The sequence below is a fragment of the Pseudophryne corroboree genome, chromosome 3, assembly GCF_028390025.1.
Source record: "Pseudophryne corroboree isolate aPseCor3 chromosome 3, aPseCor3.hap2, whole genome shotgun sequence".
In the NCBI taxonomy this organism is placed as follows: Eukaryota; Metazoa; Chordata; class Amphibia; order Anura; family Myobatrachidae; genus Pseudophryne; species Pseudophryne corroboree.
The window spans coordinates 85592917-85610706 of NC_086446.1; the positions used below are offsets into that span (position 1 = coordinate 85592917).

Consider the following 17790-nt stretch of genomic DNA (forward strand, 5'->3'; position numbering starts at 1 on the left):
GCAGTGATAGCAGATTAGTCCATGCAGTAGTAAGTACATATAAGTCCACACAGCACTGTTGATGCATTCCACAAGGTACCCTGGCAGAGAATCACCCCTTAGCCAGAGTCCTGCGACTAACATGCGGAGCTGACCTGCGCAACCTCTTTTAAAACCTTCCAAATGCCCATCATGCCGCGCTCACCTGGGGAGGAGACGCAGGTTCCTGATTGGTGGGACCCCACCTCAGGTATTTCCCTACTCCCTCCCACAGCTGGCCTTCTCCTGCTGACCACATGCTGGGTCAGGCTCCTGTCGGAGACCAGGATGGAACAGAGGAAAGTAAACAGAAGGAACAATGACAGGGAAATTGGTTTAAGTCCTGATTGTCCCCTGTGGAGGAGAGCTTCAAAGAGACATTACCTGGTCCTCAAATGTATTTCCTGTGTGACCATATGAGGATCATAGATGGACTCAATAGGCATAGCAATGATAACTTGTAATAACCTCATACCAGACTGGCATCCTCCTACAAGAACATAACATGACAGTACTAGGTGCCAGGTCACAGCACACCTGTATTTACCTGGGTAAGATTATAGTTAAGAATATATAGGGTAATGGATGAACACACACATGGGGTAATAGGGACACAAGCCAGAGAGACATGGGAACAGAAGGAATAAAAAGTGCATTAAACGCTATAAAGATTGAAACACCACAAATACAGTATTAGCCCCTGCCTATATCTTTACAGCGAGGTACACTGGATTCCACAGGGCACCCACCCTGACGCACTTAGCTTCTTTGGGTTTGTATGGCATTAGCCGCTGGTACCTTCTCCTGTCGTGAGAATGTGGTGTTTGTGGCTACTAACAGTTGTTGTCTCTTTTACCTGTTAATGCATTGGACTGGTTAACGAAACTGAGCTCCTGTGCACGGAGGCGGGGTTATAGAGGGGGCGGTGCAAGGCATCCTGGGTACAGTCAAAGCTTTAGCCTGTTGGTGCCTCGGATCAAGATCCAGCTCTACACCCCGATGTTATTCCCTGTGGAATCCAGCGTACCTCGCAGAAAGAGATGTAACAAAGGTAAGTTCCTAACATAAATCTCCTTTTTCCTGTAATCCTTAAGAGCCACAAGCATTATTGTGCGGACCATATTAAACTTCTACATGTGCTTGATTGAGAGTATCCTCAGTTACATGGTACAGCAGCTGCACTGCCAATGCTCGGAGTGCTTTAGAGCGGATTAGAAGGACCGCTAATAAAATCATTGGTATGCCGTTGCTGAGCTTTATACTCTCGGGCTTGAAGAAAGCTAGAAGTATTATTTTGCTCTAGGACACCGTCTGACAGTAAAAATGATTACATGAGCCCAGCAAGTTACTGCAGAATGGCGCCACACATGCGTGGTCAGCAGACTGCACAATGCACAGTAGCCCTATGGAGGCATAAAACAAGTGAAATGACCGCTAATGTGATCACTTCATTTATTACATATTGCCGGAACAAGCTCCGTTTCTGCATGTGTATTTGAATACATTCATGCAAATGTTACGTTTATACCCCTGTGAAAGCTTTGGGGGTGGCAGGGAGAGGCAGAGGGTGATGGGAAAGACGGAGGGTGACGGGAGAGGCGGTGGGTGATGGGAGAGGCAGTAGGAGGCATTGCATGACTAGGGAGAGGCAGTGGGTGTTTAATGTGTGCTCCCGTTTCCCCTCCACAGACACATCCCATACTTGGTCAGTGCTCCCTGCCTTACCCCCTCATGCTCCCCATGCTGTTGCATCTTCTCCCTACCCTAGCAGCCACATCTCCCCCCTCCCTGGGCGGAGATGCCTGGTGACTCCTCTCTTCGGATCTCTCAGCCAGTCATCCGAGTAGTCTGAAGTAACAGACACTGCATCTTTATTGGAGATTGCTCGGATCACTGACTGAGAGTTCAGAGAAGTCATCAGCGCATACTTACCTACTCTCCCGGAAGCTGCGGGAGGCTCCCGTTTTTTGGGGTAGCCCCCCGCACCCCCGGAAGAGTGGGCAGGTCTCCCGCATCCTGCTCGCACCCTAGTGATGCGGGCAGGATGAGAGCTAACCTCCCGCGGGTCCGGCGGGTGGAGGGGTTAAAATGACGCAAATCGCGTCATTTTAGCCTTGCCCCCTTCCCGCGGACCCGCGAATCGCGGCATTTCCCAATGCAGGGGCGGGGCTTAGTGATGTCACCGTCCGGCCCCGCCCCCCGAAGGCACCAGCTGCGTCTCCTCTCCGGGCTTCTCCCGGAGAGGAGAATTAAAATGTAGGCAAGTATGCATCAGCGCGACCCCATGCTAAGATGGCCGTGACCCACAGTCTGAGAACCACTGAAATACGTAGGGTCTTGGTGTGTAGCATACCTGAGACACCAGTACAGTAACATAGCAACTCTTACCATTGTGCCACTATGCATACTATCAGTAGATAATGCAAATGATGAAAGCTCAATCAAAGCAGTGTTGTAGCCAGGGGGGAGCAGGGGCAGAAAATGCTCCCCTAAAATAAAACCCTTTTCCATTTACTAGTAACTGCTATCATGAGGCTTAGCTGCCATGCAGTCAGAGGGAGGAGGCAGTCTGAGCTAGAGGGCAGGGATAGTCGCCACTTGGCTACACAGGAGAGGTTACAGCTTTGGCCTGTGATGCATGTATTCACCGTGGTGTATAAAATGGGGAGGAGCAGCTGCAGGGTAACCACTACCCAGCCCGTAATATAAGGTGTGAGAGAGGGAGTAAAGGAGAAATATGCCTAGTGTTTCCTCTCCTGGGCCAGGCCGCCGTCAGCAGCATACACACTGGGCGATATCGCACAGTGATGTCATGCTGTGGCTGGCCTGAGCTACATGTACAGACGACAGAGAAGGTTTGTAACGACCTGCGGGAGAGCACATCAGCTGCCATCAGCAGCATACACACTGGGCGATATTGTAAACGATATCGCTCATGAGAGTAAAAATGAGTGATATCACTTACAAAATCACCTAGTGTGTACAGGCCTTTATTGTGTGTAACACTAATAGTCTTCTCAAAGAAAATCTGTATCTGACCCTATGCATATGTGACAACCTGCTGTAACTGACCCTATGCATGTGCGACAGCCTGCCATGAGGGTTACTCCGCATATGTAAGAGTCTGCTGTGTGAATCTATGCACGGGCAAAACCTTGCTGTGAGTGGGATCCCTATCCATGTGTGAGACTGTTGTGAGTGTGACCCTATATATGTGGGAGAGCCGGTCATGTGACCCTATGCATATATGAGAACCTGTCATGAATATGACCCTGGGGGTGGGATGTTATGGAGTCAGAGAGCTCCAGTTGCAGGTTGCTAACCTATCTCAGACATTTTTTTAAAGGGGCAATCACTTTCACGGCATGCTTTTGCCTTGTAAGTGATTGCCCCTTTAAAATAAATCATCCGCAGTCGGCTGGCATACCACACCTCTGGCAATCTTGGACTCTATTACATCTCGTCATAGGCATGTGAGAGAGAGCTGAGAGTGTGAGTCTGCAGGTGTAAAAACTTGCTGTGAGTGTGACCCTGCATGCGTGAGAGTCTGCTGTAAGTGTGACCCTGGTGTGTGAGAGGGGTGGTCTTCTGTTTGCCGGCGGTCGGGCTCCCGGCACTCAGTATACCGGCGCCGGGAGCCCGACAGCCGGCATACCGACACTTATTTTCCCTCGTGGGGGTCCACGACCCCCATAGAGGGAGAATAAAATAGTGTGGCGCGCGTAGCGCGCCACCGTGCCCGTAGCGTGGCGAGCGCAGCGAGCCCGCAAGGGGCTCATTTGCGCTCGCCAAGCTGTCGGTAAGCCGGCGGTCGGGCTCCCGGCGCCGGGATGCTGGTCGCCGGGAGCCCGACCGCCGGCCAGCCGTAGTGAACCCGTGTGAGAGCCTGCTGTGAGTGGTGTACAGTGCATCCGGCAAGTATTCACAGCGCTTCACTTTTTCCACATTTTGTTACGTTACAGCCTTATTCCAAAATGGAATAAATTAATTTTTTCCCCCTCAAAATTCTACACACAATACCCCATAATGACAACCTGAAAAAAGTTTTTTGGGGAGTTTTTTTCAAATTTATTAAAAATAAAAAAACTAGGAAATCACATGTACATATGTATTCACAGCCTTTGCTCAATACTTTGTTAATGCACCTTTGGCGGCAATTACAGCCTCGAGTCTTTTTGAATATGGTGCCACAAGCTTGGCACACCTACCTTTGGGCAGTTTTGCCCATTCCTCTTTGCAGCACCTCACAAGCTCCGTCAGGTTGGATGGGAAGCATCGGTGCACAGCCATTTTCAGATCTCTCCAGAGCTGTTCAATCGGATTCTAGTCTGGGCCACTCAAGAACATTCACAGAGTTGTCCCGAAGCCACTCCTTTGATATCTTGGCTGTGTGCTTAGGGTCGTTGTCCTGCTGAAAGATGAACCGTCACCCCAGTGTGAGGTCAAGAGCACTCTGGAGCAGGTTTTCATCCAGGATGTATCTGTACATTGCTGCATTCATCTTTCCCTCTATCCTGACTAGTCTCCCAGTTCCTGCCACTGAAAAACATCCCACAGCATGATGTTGCCACCACCATGCTTCACTGTAGGGCTGGTATTGGCCTGGTGATGAGCGGTGCCTGGTTTCCTCAAAACATGACATCTGGCACTCACGCCAAAGAGTTCAATCTTTGTCTCATCAGACCAGACAATTTTGATTCTCATGGTCTGAGAGTCCTTCAGGTGCATTTTGGCAAACTCCAGGCGGGCTGCCATGTGCTTTTTACTAAGGAGTTGCCATACAGGCCTGATTGGTGGATTGCTGCAATGATGGCTGTCCTTCTGGAAGGTTCTCCTCTCTCCACAGAGAAATGCTGTAGCTCTGACAGAGTGACCATTGGGTTCTTGGTCACCTCTCTGACTACGACCCTTCTCCGATGATCGCTGAGTTTAGATGGCCAGCCAGCTCCGGGAAGAGTCCTGGTGGTTCTGAACTTCTTCCATTTACGGATGATGGAGCCCACTGTGCTCATTGGGACCTTCAAAGCAGCAAATATTTTTCTGTAACCTTCCCCAGATTTGTGCGTCGAGACAATCCTGTCTCAGAGGTATACAGACAATTGCTTTGACTTCATGCTTGGTTTGTGCTCAGACATGCACTGTCAAGTGAGGGACCTTATATAGAGAGGTGTGTTCCTTTCCAAATCATGTCCAAGCAACTGAATGTACCACAGGTTACCATGTTGTCATTATGGGGTATTGTGTGTAGAATTTTGAGGGAAAAAATAAATTCCATTTTGGAATAAGGCTGTAACATAACAAAATGTGGAAAAAGTGAAGCGCTGTGAAAACTTTCCAGATGCACTGTATATGGAATACCCTTCTTATATGGAAGACCTAAAAATACCCTTTAGGTACGAATTACCTGACAATGTATTTAAATCACTTAAATTTGCTCATAGAGATACTTTATATTTATTTAATTCATATGGCTGTTAGACTTAGTTTATTGAATTATACTTAGGAAGACAAATAAAGGCACAATTTTTAAATTAAACATTTTTATTACTCACACCTTTATTTTTATAAAGCAATATTTTATATTGTATTTTAGACGATTATAATAAAAGGTATATTTTAATAAGAGCACCATATATAGGCACCTTTTCTTTTGTGGGATCAGATGTCCTTTATTGTGTCTGTGGTAGCACCATATTAGGAGATATAGATGGAAACAATATTTATATTTTATGGGTAACAACACAATACATGATTATATTAATTGAACAGAATGGGCACCTGTGCAATAGGAGTCTATTCATTGAACTGGTGCAGAGGGAGTAAAATCCAAGGGCGTAGCTACCATAGGTGCAGGAAGTGCAGCTGCTATGGGGCCCAGAGCTGAGAGGGGCCACCTTCCCTATCATAGTTACATGTGTTATAAACAAGGGGATGCAGTCAATTTACCTCCAATCAAAATCCCGAAGGTTGAAATCCGACAGCAATTCACCGACGGTCAAAATCCCGACATGGACAAAATACAGACATTTAAAATACCAACATGTAAAATGCCGACATGAGCTTTTATTTTTTTCATTGAAACCGACTTGTTCATACTTTACCATCCCAGTGGACCTGGAGGGGGAATATAATAGTGTGCCGAGTGCAGCGAGGCACCGTGCGCGAGCCATGCGAGGGGACGTGGTACACTTATATGGTGTCCATGTTGACCTATGTCGACATACACACAAAAAAAGATGAAAACCGCATGTCGGTATTTTGACCTTGTCTGTATTTTAAATGTTGGTATTTTGTCCATGTTGGGATTTTGACCTTGTCGGGATTTTGACCGTCAGTCAATTGCTGTCGGGATTTTGATTTGAGGTATTTCATAACTATCCCATATACAAGGGTGTAGCTGCCATATGTGTAGGGAGTGCAGCTACTTTGGGGCCCAGAGTTGAGAGGGGCCCACCTTCCTTGTCACTGTTACATGTGTTATATGCAAGGGTGTAGCTGCCATAGGTGTAGGGAATGCAGCTACTTTGGGGCCCAGAGTTGAGAGGGGCCCACCTTCCTTGTCACTGTTACATGTGTTATATGCAAGGGTGTAGCTGCCATAGGTGTAGGGAGTGCAGCTGCTTTGGGGCCCAGAGCTAAGAAGGGCCACCTTCCCTGTCACTGTTACATGTGTTATATATGTTTCTCACCATTGAGTAGTACATAGGGGCCCTTACAAACTTTGGCCCTGGGGTCTGCAATATACAGTATCTAGGTAAGCCCCTGTATCTGCTCATTGTGATGTTGTATAAAAATAACTGGGGGGCATTAGAATGCAGTGAGATGTGACACAATATGAAGTGTAGGCCTACAATGTGACAAAATGTGAACTAGAGCACTACTATGGTACAGGAAATTAACTAGGGCACTCAGGGGTGGACTGGGATGGAAAACCAGCCTGGGAAATTTATGGAAGCAGCCCTAATGGGGGGGTGGTCTGTTGAGGGGGGGGGGGGGGGGATGGTATCCCTCCAAATAGGGCCTGATTGTACGTAGTTGTGGCCTTCCTTTCATCTTTTGCTGCAGTTGTGTCTAAGACCAGAGGCGGATTGGGAACTAAAAGTGGCCCTGTAAAATTCTGTAGAAGTGGCCTGACATGGGCAGCAAAAGAGGTATAACATACCGTGTAGCCATGGAAACATCACTTGATGGCAGAGTTGCTGTACAGTAGAGCTGGAATAACAGAATAAATTAGGACAATGCAGTGTACTGAGGGCCTCATTCAAACCTGATCGCTCCTCTGCGAATTTGCAGACGTTTGCGATCGGATACTCGCCGCCCAGAGTGAAAATCTGTGTGTGGGTGGAGGGTGACTCCTCGGATGATTATGCACTGGACTGGAAAATATTCAAAGTTGATGGTATACTAAACCAACCAATCAATGACTTATTATTTAATACATTCAATAGTAATGTGTAAAAAGGCTGGAGGTGCACCAGAAAGCGAAATACAGCATATTTATTTGGGGTGAGTGAGCTATTGGAGAGCTCATTCAAGAAAGGCTTTCTTTTTGGTGCACTCTTTTTGAATTGATTTGTTAGTTATTTAAAACATAACTTTTAATTACATAAAAAATTAGTGACACTAATCCTAAAAAACAGTATGATTGACAGTACAGAGATGTAAAAAATAATAAATGATTATTAATTGTCATGCCACCAATAGCAATAGTGGTCATGTGTTCAATACGTGTAACAGTGCCAATACTTAGCTTTTTTTCGGATCCAAGTGTAACTATTTAGTGAAAATATTATTGGTATATTTAGAATAAATACAAATAGTGTTCCACACAGAAAAAATATAATATTATTGTCAGTGCAAATTGGGGCAGTACGGATGGTGTAATGGTTAGCATTACTGCCTCACCGCTCTGAGGTCATGGGTTCCATTCCCACCATGGCCTTAACTGTGTGGAGTTTGTATATTCTCCCCGTACTTGCGTGGGTTTCCTCCAGATACTCCGGTTTCCTCCCACAATCCAAAAATATACTGGTAGGTTAATTGGCTCCCAACACAAATTAACCCTAGTATGAATGTGTGCTGGTGTACATGTGATAGGGAATATAGATTGTAAGCTCCTCTGGGGCAGGGACTGATGTGAATGAGCAAATAGTCTCTGTAAAGCGCTGCGGAATATGTGTGCGCTATATAAATAACTGGTAATAAATAATAATAAATTGCACAGAAATGTTATATTCTGTGTTCCTGGGACACTAATAGTGGCAGCAGTCAGACTAGGCAGATAAGATACATATGCGGCTAGTTGTCAGTGTTGAAAGAGAATTCTTCTATACTAGAGTGAAAATCCGCCCCGTGCAAGTCTGTGTATGCCGTGCGAAAAGCTTTGCAAACGCCGGTCAGCTACAAATCCGTTCACAACTCACTCACCATCGAATGATTTTTCCAGTCTGTGCTATAGAATCAGGCTGATCGGGGCCGGAGCTGACGTCACACACCCTCCCTGAAAATGCTTGGGAATGCCTGTGTTTTTCCTGACACTTCCAGAAAACGTCCAGTTACCACCCCCAAACGTCCGCTTCCTGTCAATTAATCTGTGAACGCCTAGCGATCAAAAGAGACGCCGGATTTTTTCACAGTTTGGCCTCGCGCCTGTGCATTATGATCCATACACATGCGCAATTGTTCGATATTCGTCCAACTTGCGATTTTGCACAACAGCAATCCGGTCTGAATTAGGCCATGAGTGCGGTGGACTGCCTGTCATGTGGAGGGGTGAGGCCACATGATAACACACAAAACAGGCCCCACATACTCATCAGCCTACCAGGAATCTTCCTGATGAGCCCTGTGGCCAATCCAAGCCTGGGGCACTACTATAAGGCATAAAGTAAACAAATGCTACGGAGAAATGTCTCTCTTGAATCATTGGGACCGGGGCCTCCTCAAAATGTTGACATGGGGCCCACAAAGGTCTGGCTTCGCCCCTGGCCAGATCACCTCCTTCGGCTCAGATGTCGTGTGCACAGAGGTATGTCCTGTATGCTTATGTGTGTACTGTCTATGTGTGTGCAGTATATAGTATGGTGTTTTCAGACTTTTTAATTCCCCTTTAATAGTAGTTTATGTATTGTATTGGCAATTACTGTAAGCTTGTTGTAGGTTACAATTAAAATACAATGGAATATTAATTTCTGCTGCGGGGTACACTGGGCTCCACAGGGATTAACATCAGGTGTAGAGCAGGATCTTGATCCGAGGCACCAACAGGCTCAAAGCTTTGACCTTCTTCCCAAGATGCACAGCGCCGCCTCCTATATCACCCCGCCTCCGTGCACAGGAGCTCAGTTTGTAAGTTGGTGCCTTGCAGTATGTAGGCACTTTACAGGTGGCTGCCTTAAGCAGCATTTTTCAAAGTAATTATATGAACAGTGGATTCTTTTTTAAGACTTCTGTGGAACCGCCTGACTGCCAGTGCTGTGCTTCCTACAGGACACTTGAGTATTCTATCTGTCACTGGGACTGTGTTAGTTAAGAAAGAGTGCATACATTTAGGATTGTGTGGTACAAACACCCTGTGATATACATCCCGTATCTACTGTGTTTTGTTATATCTACTGTTTACATATATAGCTATACTGAGTATTGCTAGTCCAGTGCAGTTTTTGGTACATCATTTCTGCATTGTACGTTTGTGACTATATACGTGTGTGTGCATGTAGCTGCTGCGTGGTTGCCTTATTGCAGGGTATTTCACTCATCGTGCTATTCCTATATTGCTATACCTGAGGGGGCCAAGTGTTTCAGGTTTTTGCTATTTTCAATGTTAAATTACATAGTACTGTTTGTTACTGTACTGTCATGTTATTTTTCTTACAGTGCTGGATTTCTTTATATTGTATTGAGGTTTTGGGTAAGGAATACAGTAAGAACTAGGAGAACATTTCACTCAAGTGTGTTGAGGGCCACTTACAGTACAGTGGCCCTCATTCCGAGTTGTTCGCTCGCTAGCTGCTTTTAGCAGCATTGCACACGCTAAGCCGTCGCCTACTGGGAGTGAATCTTAGCTGTGCAGAATTGCGAACGAAAGATTAGCTGAATTGCGAATAGAATAGCGATTAGAAATTTCTTTGCAGTTTCCGAGTAGCTCGAGACTTACTCTGCCACTGCGATCAGTTCAGTCAGTTTCGGTCCTGGTTTGACGTCACAAACACACCCAGCGTTCGCCCAGACACTCCCCCGTTTCTCCAGCCATTCCCGCGTTTTTTCCAGAAACGCCAGCGTTTTCTCACACACCCCCATAAAACGGTCAGTTTCCGCCCAGAAACACCCACTTCCTGTCAATCGCACTACTATCACCGGAACGATGAAAAATCTTCGTTAAGCCGTGAGTAAAATACCAAACTTTTGTGCTAATTTACTTGGCGCAGACGCACTGCGAACATTGCACATGCGCAGTTTGCGACTTATCGCACCGATGTGAAGAAAAAGAACGAGCGAACAACTCGGAATGAGGGCCAGTGTGTCTGTTTTTCCACACAATGTCATATGCAACACAGGCCTGAGCTTGAGGCACCTCTGGCGTAGCTGCCATCAAAAGATATGTACTGTACTTTATTATCATTTGTATTTAAATATAAGGCACCACAAACTTCCTCAGTGCTGTACATAGCATACTGTAGGTACTTAACGGTTTCCGGATGGAAGACATACAGTCAATAGGTCAATACCAGATGGTTGACATGGACTTTAGGTCAACAGGGTCAAAAGTTTGTCATCAAATGGTCAACTCAGAAAAGGTTGCTATGTGGTTTTAATGTTTTTAGGGCAAATGTGAGGGTTAGGCATTTGGGGGAGGGATAGGATTAGGGTTAAGAGCCAAAAAAGTCAACCTTATCTCCGTTGACCATTTCCATGTCAACCTTTGACCATGTGGTGTGGACCTCTTGACTGTCTATGTAATGTAAATCTTTTAATCCACACCTGTACTAAACAGTTTATGACGCTCATTTATCAATGAGTGATAAATTTCACCAGCCAATCAGCTCCTAACTGTCATTTTTCAAACACAGGGGCCCATTTATCAAGCGTTGGAGAGTGATAAATAGCATGGTGATAACGTACCAGCCAATCAGTTACTAACTGCCATGTTACAGGCGGTGTTTGAAAAATGACAGGAGCTGATTGGTTGGTACTTTATCATCGTGCTATTTATCACTCTCCAAGGCTTGATAAATCTAGGCAACAATCTGTAACATGGCAGTTAGGAGCTGATTGCCTGGTGCAATTTGTCACAGTGAAATTTATCACTCATTGATAAATGGGCCCATTAATATGGAAACAAAGTAAAATGATTAGTTTACATAAAGTTTAAAAATACCCCAAATGCAAGTGTAGGAGTACTGTAGCTGCAGTGTATACTATAGGCTGTCACTGGGCCTAGGGGAGGGATGAAACAAGAGGACGCTGTTGGCGCGGCTTGCATTCAAAGGGGTATATTTACTAAAGCTTCCGAAAATGAAAAGTGATGTTGTCCATAGCAACCAATCCTATCATTTTCTAGGATGCAATAGAGATATTATAGGCATTACTGAAACTTGGTGGGACGAATCTCATGATTGGACAGTCAATCTAGAGGGCTATATACTGTTTAGGAGAGACAGACTAAATAAAAAGGGTGGAGGGGTGTGTCTTTACGTAAAGCCGTTTTTAAAACCTGATATACGGGAAGATATTCAGGAGGGGACTGTAGACACTGTCGAGACATTATGGGTAGAAATTGCATGCGGGGAAAAAGGAATAAAAAAGTTAGTATTGGGTGTATGCTATAGGCAGCCTGGTATCAACGCATCTGATGAGGAATTGTTACTAAAGCAAATTGAAAGAGCAGCAGGAGTAGGAGACATAGTAGTGATGGGAGATTTTAACTATCCAGAGATAAACTGGAAAAACGATTCATGTGATACTGCTAGGGGCAATATGTTTTTAAACACACTTGATGATAACTACTTAGTTCAACTAATTGAGGAACCAACTAGGTACAATGCAATCTTAGACCTGGTATTAACAAACAATGGGGATTTGGTATCTGGTATTATAGTAGGGGAACCCATAGGAAACAGCAACCACAATATGGTCACATTCAATATCAGTTTCCATAAACAGCCCTATACTGGCTCAACTAGGACTCTAAACATTTGCAAAGCAAATTTTGATAAGATGAGGGTATTTTTCAGGGATATTGAATGGGAAGGTTTGTTTTTAGGAAAAAATACTATGGAGAAATGGGAGGTACTAAAATTCCTGCTAGCTAAAAATACACTCAAATTTATTCCTACGAGCAGCAAAAAAAGGAATAAAAATCATAAACCGATGTGGCTTAACAAAAAGATTAAGGAATTTATGGGCAAGAAAAGGCGAGCATTTAAAAAATACAAATCTGACGGGGAAGCAGAGTCATTTCAGCACTATAAGGAATGTAACAAAATAGGCAAAAAGGAAATAAGAGCGGCTAAAGTAGAAACTGAAAAACTAGTAGCAAAGGAAAGCAAAGCGAATCCCCAAAAATTCTTTAAATACATTAATAGCAAGAGATTAAAGAAGGAGAGTATAGGCCCTTTAAAAGACAAGTTGGGAGTCTTAAGCAAAAATGATAATGACATAGCGGACACACTAAATTAGTTTTTTTCAACAGTTTTTACTAGAGAGGACCCAATTCAGGGTCTAACATATAATCTCAATAATGAGATTATCCCACTGATAGGTACTTATTTAAGCGAGGAAGTAGTCTGTGACCGATTAAAACATTTAAAGATTAATAAGTCACCAGGTCCCGATGGTATTCACCCAAGGGTTCTAATGGAGCTTCATTCTGAACTTGCAAAACCGCTATTTTTGATCTTTAAGGATTCAGTAATATCAGGTATGGTTCCCAAAGACTGGCGTATAGCGGAAGTAGTGCCTATATTCAAAAAGGGAAGTAAAGCTGAACCAGGTAATTATAGACCAGTTAGTGGGGAAAGTATTGGAAGGTATTCTAAGAGATAGTATTCAGAAGTTCCTTGAAGTCAATAAGGTCATTAAAAGGAATCAACATGGGTTTATGAAGGACAGATCCTGCCAAACCAACTTACTTGGCTTTTATGAAACAGTAAGCGCAAACCTAGATCAGGGTAAAGAGGTGGATGTAATCTTTTTAGATTTTGCCAAAGCGTTCGATACTGTACCACACATGAGACTTATCTACAAGCTACAAGAATCAGGGCTAGGAAGCACAATATGCACTTGGGTCAAAAACTGGTTAGATAATAGGGAGCAGCGCGTTGTGGTTAATGGATCTTTTTCAACTTGGACTGAAGTGCTAAGTGGTGTGCCGCAAGGCTCAGTATTAGGACCACTATTGTTCAATATTTTAATTAACGACCTAACAGAAGGTCTAGAGAGGATGGTGTAAATTTTTGCAGATGGTACCAAATTGTGTAAAGTTATAAATGTGGAGGGGGATGCTGAGTCGCTTCAGAATGACTTAGTTAAATTAGAAGCTTGGGCAGCGAAATGGAGAATGCGCTTCAATACAGACAAGTGTAAGGTAATGCACTGTGGTAACAAGAACAAAAATAACACCTACCTACTAAATGGGGTAAAATTAGGGGATTCTGTACTGGAAAAGGACTTGGGTGTCTTCACAGATAGCAAACTAAGCAGTAGTACCCAAAGTAGGACTGCAGCAAAGAAGGCTAATAAGATATTAGCACGCATAAAATGGGGAATTGATGCTAGGGACGAGAGTATTATACTCCCGTTATATAAATCACTTGTGAGGCCACACCTTGAATACTGTGTACAATTCTGGGCACCTTACTACAAAAAGGATATCCTGGAGCTAGAAAAGGTTCAAAGGCAGGCGACCAAACTAATTAAGGGTATGGAGACGCTGGAATACGAGGAAAGGCTTGCAAGACTAGGCATGTTTACACTGGAAAAGAGGAGATTAAGAGGGGACATCATCAACATTTACAAATATATAAGGGGACAATATACAGATCTTGCGCTGGACCTGTTTTTGGTTAGATCAACACAGAGAACTCGTGGACACTCGCTCAGGTTAGAGGAGAGGAGATTCCACACAATTCGGCGTAAAGGCTTTTTTACGGTAAGGACGATACGTGTTTGGAATTCCCTGCCTGAGGGAGTTGTAATGGCCGACTCAGTCAACACCTTTAAGAATGAGTTAGATAAATTCCTAATGGATAATGATATCCAGGGTTACGGGGCATAGTCACGCACTATGGTTATTATAAAAAAGAGGGGTTAATCGGAACGGCAGTCAGCAACTTCAGTCAAAATTTTATACAAAATAATCGTGCATAGGGGACCACAAATAGGTTGAACCCGATGGACAATTGTCTTTTTTCAACCTTAGATACTATGTTACTATGTAAATTATCAGGATCGGATTGGTTGCTATGGGCAACATCGCTTTTCATTTTTGGAAGCTTTAGTAAATTTACCCCAAAGAAGGATGAAGAGGGATAGTGCTGGGAAAAGGAAGAAACAGCAGCCTAGTGATAGTGGAGGAAAGAGGGGAGAAGCCTCCACCTAGAGGGGACTGTACATAGAGTAACAGTTTTGTATCACCAAGCTTCTTTCACAGTATGTTACTATACGGTACTCTATCTTGTCATGTAGACTGTATATAATCCAGTCAAAGGACTGCCTGTGACGCTACTGCCGTGTCCAGTTGGCATAGTCATAGGCCAACCCTTAGACCCAATGTAAAATAAATAATTACTGCGCTAGGTATTCATTTTGTAAAGTATCGTATGCAAAATATATTAGTTCGATTACAGTTGCTCTCTGTTATGAATCCAGAGACTTGTATTATTCCCAAAACAATGTTTATTAAGTCTCCCCGCTTCACATCCCCTAGCCATCGGACGCTGTGTGTATTGTGGGTCGAGTGCATCATCAGCTAGCAGTCTCCCCGCTTCGCTTCTATCAAACACAGCCAGCCTTCTGTACCCCAGCCGGAATAAGAGATTTACCAATGTTATATGTGGAAAGTGGTGAGTAATCTATACGATACCAGCTAATGCCATAATAAACTGCATGGTGACTGTGTCAGTATATACACTGGTAGAGCATGCTGGATTTTACCCAGTCTCCTCAGGACGCCATTAATTACCTATACTGACACATTTATTGCTGCTCATTGAATGAGACATTACTGCTACATGGCTGCTACAATGACACTTTCTTTGGAATACAACTAATCATTTATTTTCAGTATAACCACACCATCAACTAAATTCCAGACTGATTTTTTAATGTCCATGTAACAACTGAGTTATACTTTATATATGTGTATCTATGTTTTTTAATTAAAATTGTTATTTCTTATCCACGAGCTTCTACAATTGTATTTAGAATTGTTCTGAGTGATCCCAGCGCTGTTTTTCCTGCTCTATTGTTTTTTTTCTGGGATGTAGCTAATATCCCAGCGTTCAGGATGTCGACGCCAAAATCCCGACAGTCAGGAATGCTGACAGCACTCGCCACGGCTATTCCCACTCATGGGTGTCCACGACACCCATAGAGTGGGAATTAAAACCTATGGCGAGAGCAACGTGGCATGGCAAGCCCGCAAGGGGACTTTTTGCACTCACCCCACTGCCGGCATTTTTGCGGGCGGGATGACACTGTCTGTATATTAACAGCTAGCATCCCGTCTGCCGGGATATTATTAAACATAGAAACATAAAATTTGACGGCAGATAAGTACCACTTGGCCCATCTAGTCTGCCCCTTTTTATCTCAAACCTTATTTGATCCTTATTTCTTTGTAAGGATACCCTTATGTCTATCCCATGCATGTTTAAATTGCTCTACTGTCTTAGCCTCTACCACCTCTGATGGGAGGCTATTCCACTTGTCCACTACCCTTTCTGTGAAGTAATTTTTCCTCATATTTCTCCTGAACCTCCCCCCCTCCAGTCTCAGTGCATGTCCTCGTGTTCTATAGCTTCTCTTCATTTGAAGAATGTTTCCCTCCTTGACTTTGTTAAAACCCTTGATATATTTGAAAGTTTTTATCATGTCCCCCCTTTCCCTTCTCTCCTCCAAACTATACATATTGAGATTTCTTAGTCTTTCTGGGTATGTTTTGTGATGTAGGCCATGCACCATTTTAGTTGCCCTTCTTTGTACAGTCTCTAATGTATATGTACATGTAATGTATTAATATCCTTTTGAAGATATGGCCTTCAGAATTTAACACAGTATTCTAGATGAGGCCGTACCAATGACCAATACAGTGGCATTATTTCTGCTGTAACAATGCCACTGTATAGGTCAGTGGTACGGCCTGATCTAGAATACTGTGTTCAATCCCGCTTTTACTAGGTCTCCTTTGGAGACTTAATTAGGGGGCTACACATCCCTCTCAACCCCTTCAGTGGCAGGTTTTTCAAATTTGGTCACACCTCCCAGGGCAGGTTTTTACTTTTTTTTTTACCTGCGTGTTGCCAGGGGTTTCACACGCTGTGTCATGCTTTTTGCCAGGGGTTTTATGCTCTGGGATCCATGCTCATTGCCATGGGGAATGCTCGTTGCCTAGGGGTAGCTAGGGATGGCCATTGACCATCAATGATTCAAAATCATTGATGGTTTATGACCAATGTTGAATACTTTTACCATCGATGGTTCAGTGCTACCGAAATGATTTTTTTTCTCTAAAAGTATCAGGGCACTGAGGTTAGTTCCGCCCCCTGACACCCACTAAGCCACGCCCCCATGTGTACTGTAAATGAGGGATGACTATCGATGGGTAAAACCATCGATGGATCCTTTCCAGGTGGTTTTACACCATCAAGGTTATCCATCGAAGGGTAACCCACCGATGGCCGTCCCCCGGGCAGCAGTTGCTGACGGCCACTAGCCCAGGACTTACTTGATCGGGGCCGGAGCCAACATCAGAAACCCTCCCTTCAAACGCCTGGTCCCTCCTGCGTTTCATTGGACACTCCTTTAAAACCGTCAGTTTCCACCTACAAATGGCCTCTTCCTGTCAGTCACCTTGCGAGTGCCTGTGCGATCTCTTTTCTCGCACCATCCTGTCGCTGCCCGCCATTCCCCATCGCTGCGGACCGACGCACCAGCGTATTGCGGTGCATACGCATGCGCAGTTCAGACCTGATCACAGGCTGTATGAAAACACAGCCTAGCAATCAGGTCTGAATTAGCCCCATGGTTTGTCCAGGTACACAGTCACTTGCTTTATTTCTATATCAGAATCAGGCATCACAGTCGACAATTATAAAGATACCGATATTGCTGCTTTGTCTAATGATCGTTTACCATGGGTGTCACACAATAACTATTTGCCAATGTAATAGTCCAGGATACAAGTAACTGTTCTGAGCCTGGGGGTTACTTGCTGTGCTAGGATGCTCTCTCTTTTATGGTATCTGAATGATAGATCGACGATGTATTGGTCGACACTATGTGATCGGAGGGTACAAACGTCATCATTTGCTTGATTTACTATCTATATGGACATCTATTGGGAATAGTACTTTGCCCAGACCATGGCAAGCAAAGCCATAACATGAAATTTACTAGATTTGCGTGTCAACCATTTGTGTGTTGGTCTTTTGTACCGGTTGACCTTAAGCACTGTGGACCATTTGATGTTGAACCTAATGACTCATGAGCATAACATTGTTGATCTTTTATATCTGCCCCTCAACCTAGTCGAGGTTGACAGATGAGCTCTGA

At 44.3% G+C, this 17790-nt stretch overlaps 1 long non-coding RNA gene across 3 annotated transcripts in view; it reads left to right on the forward strand.

Annotated features, from left to right (window-relative positions):
* Positions 1–17790, forward strand: part of LOC135057070 (uncharacterized) — a 51696-nt gene that overhangs the window by 23244 nt on the left and 10662 nt on the right. For all 3 annotated transcript variants that reach the window (XR_010244122.1, XR_010244124.1, XR_010244123.1), the window contains exon 3: positions 14945–15080. This is a non-coding gene — a long non-coding RNA (uncharacterized LOC135057070). The remainder of the gene's footprint in view (positions 1–14944; positions 15081–17790) is intronic.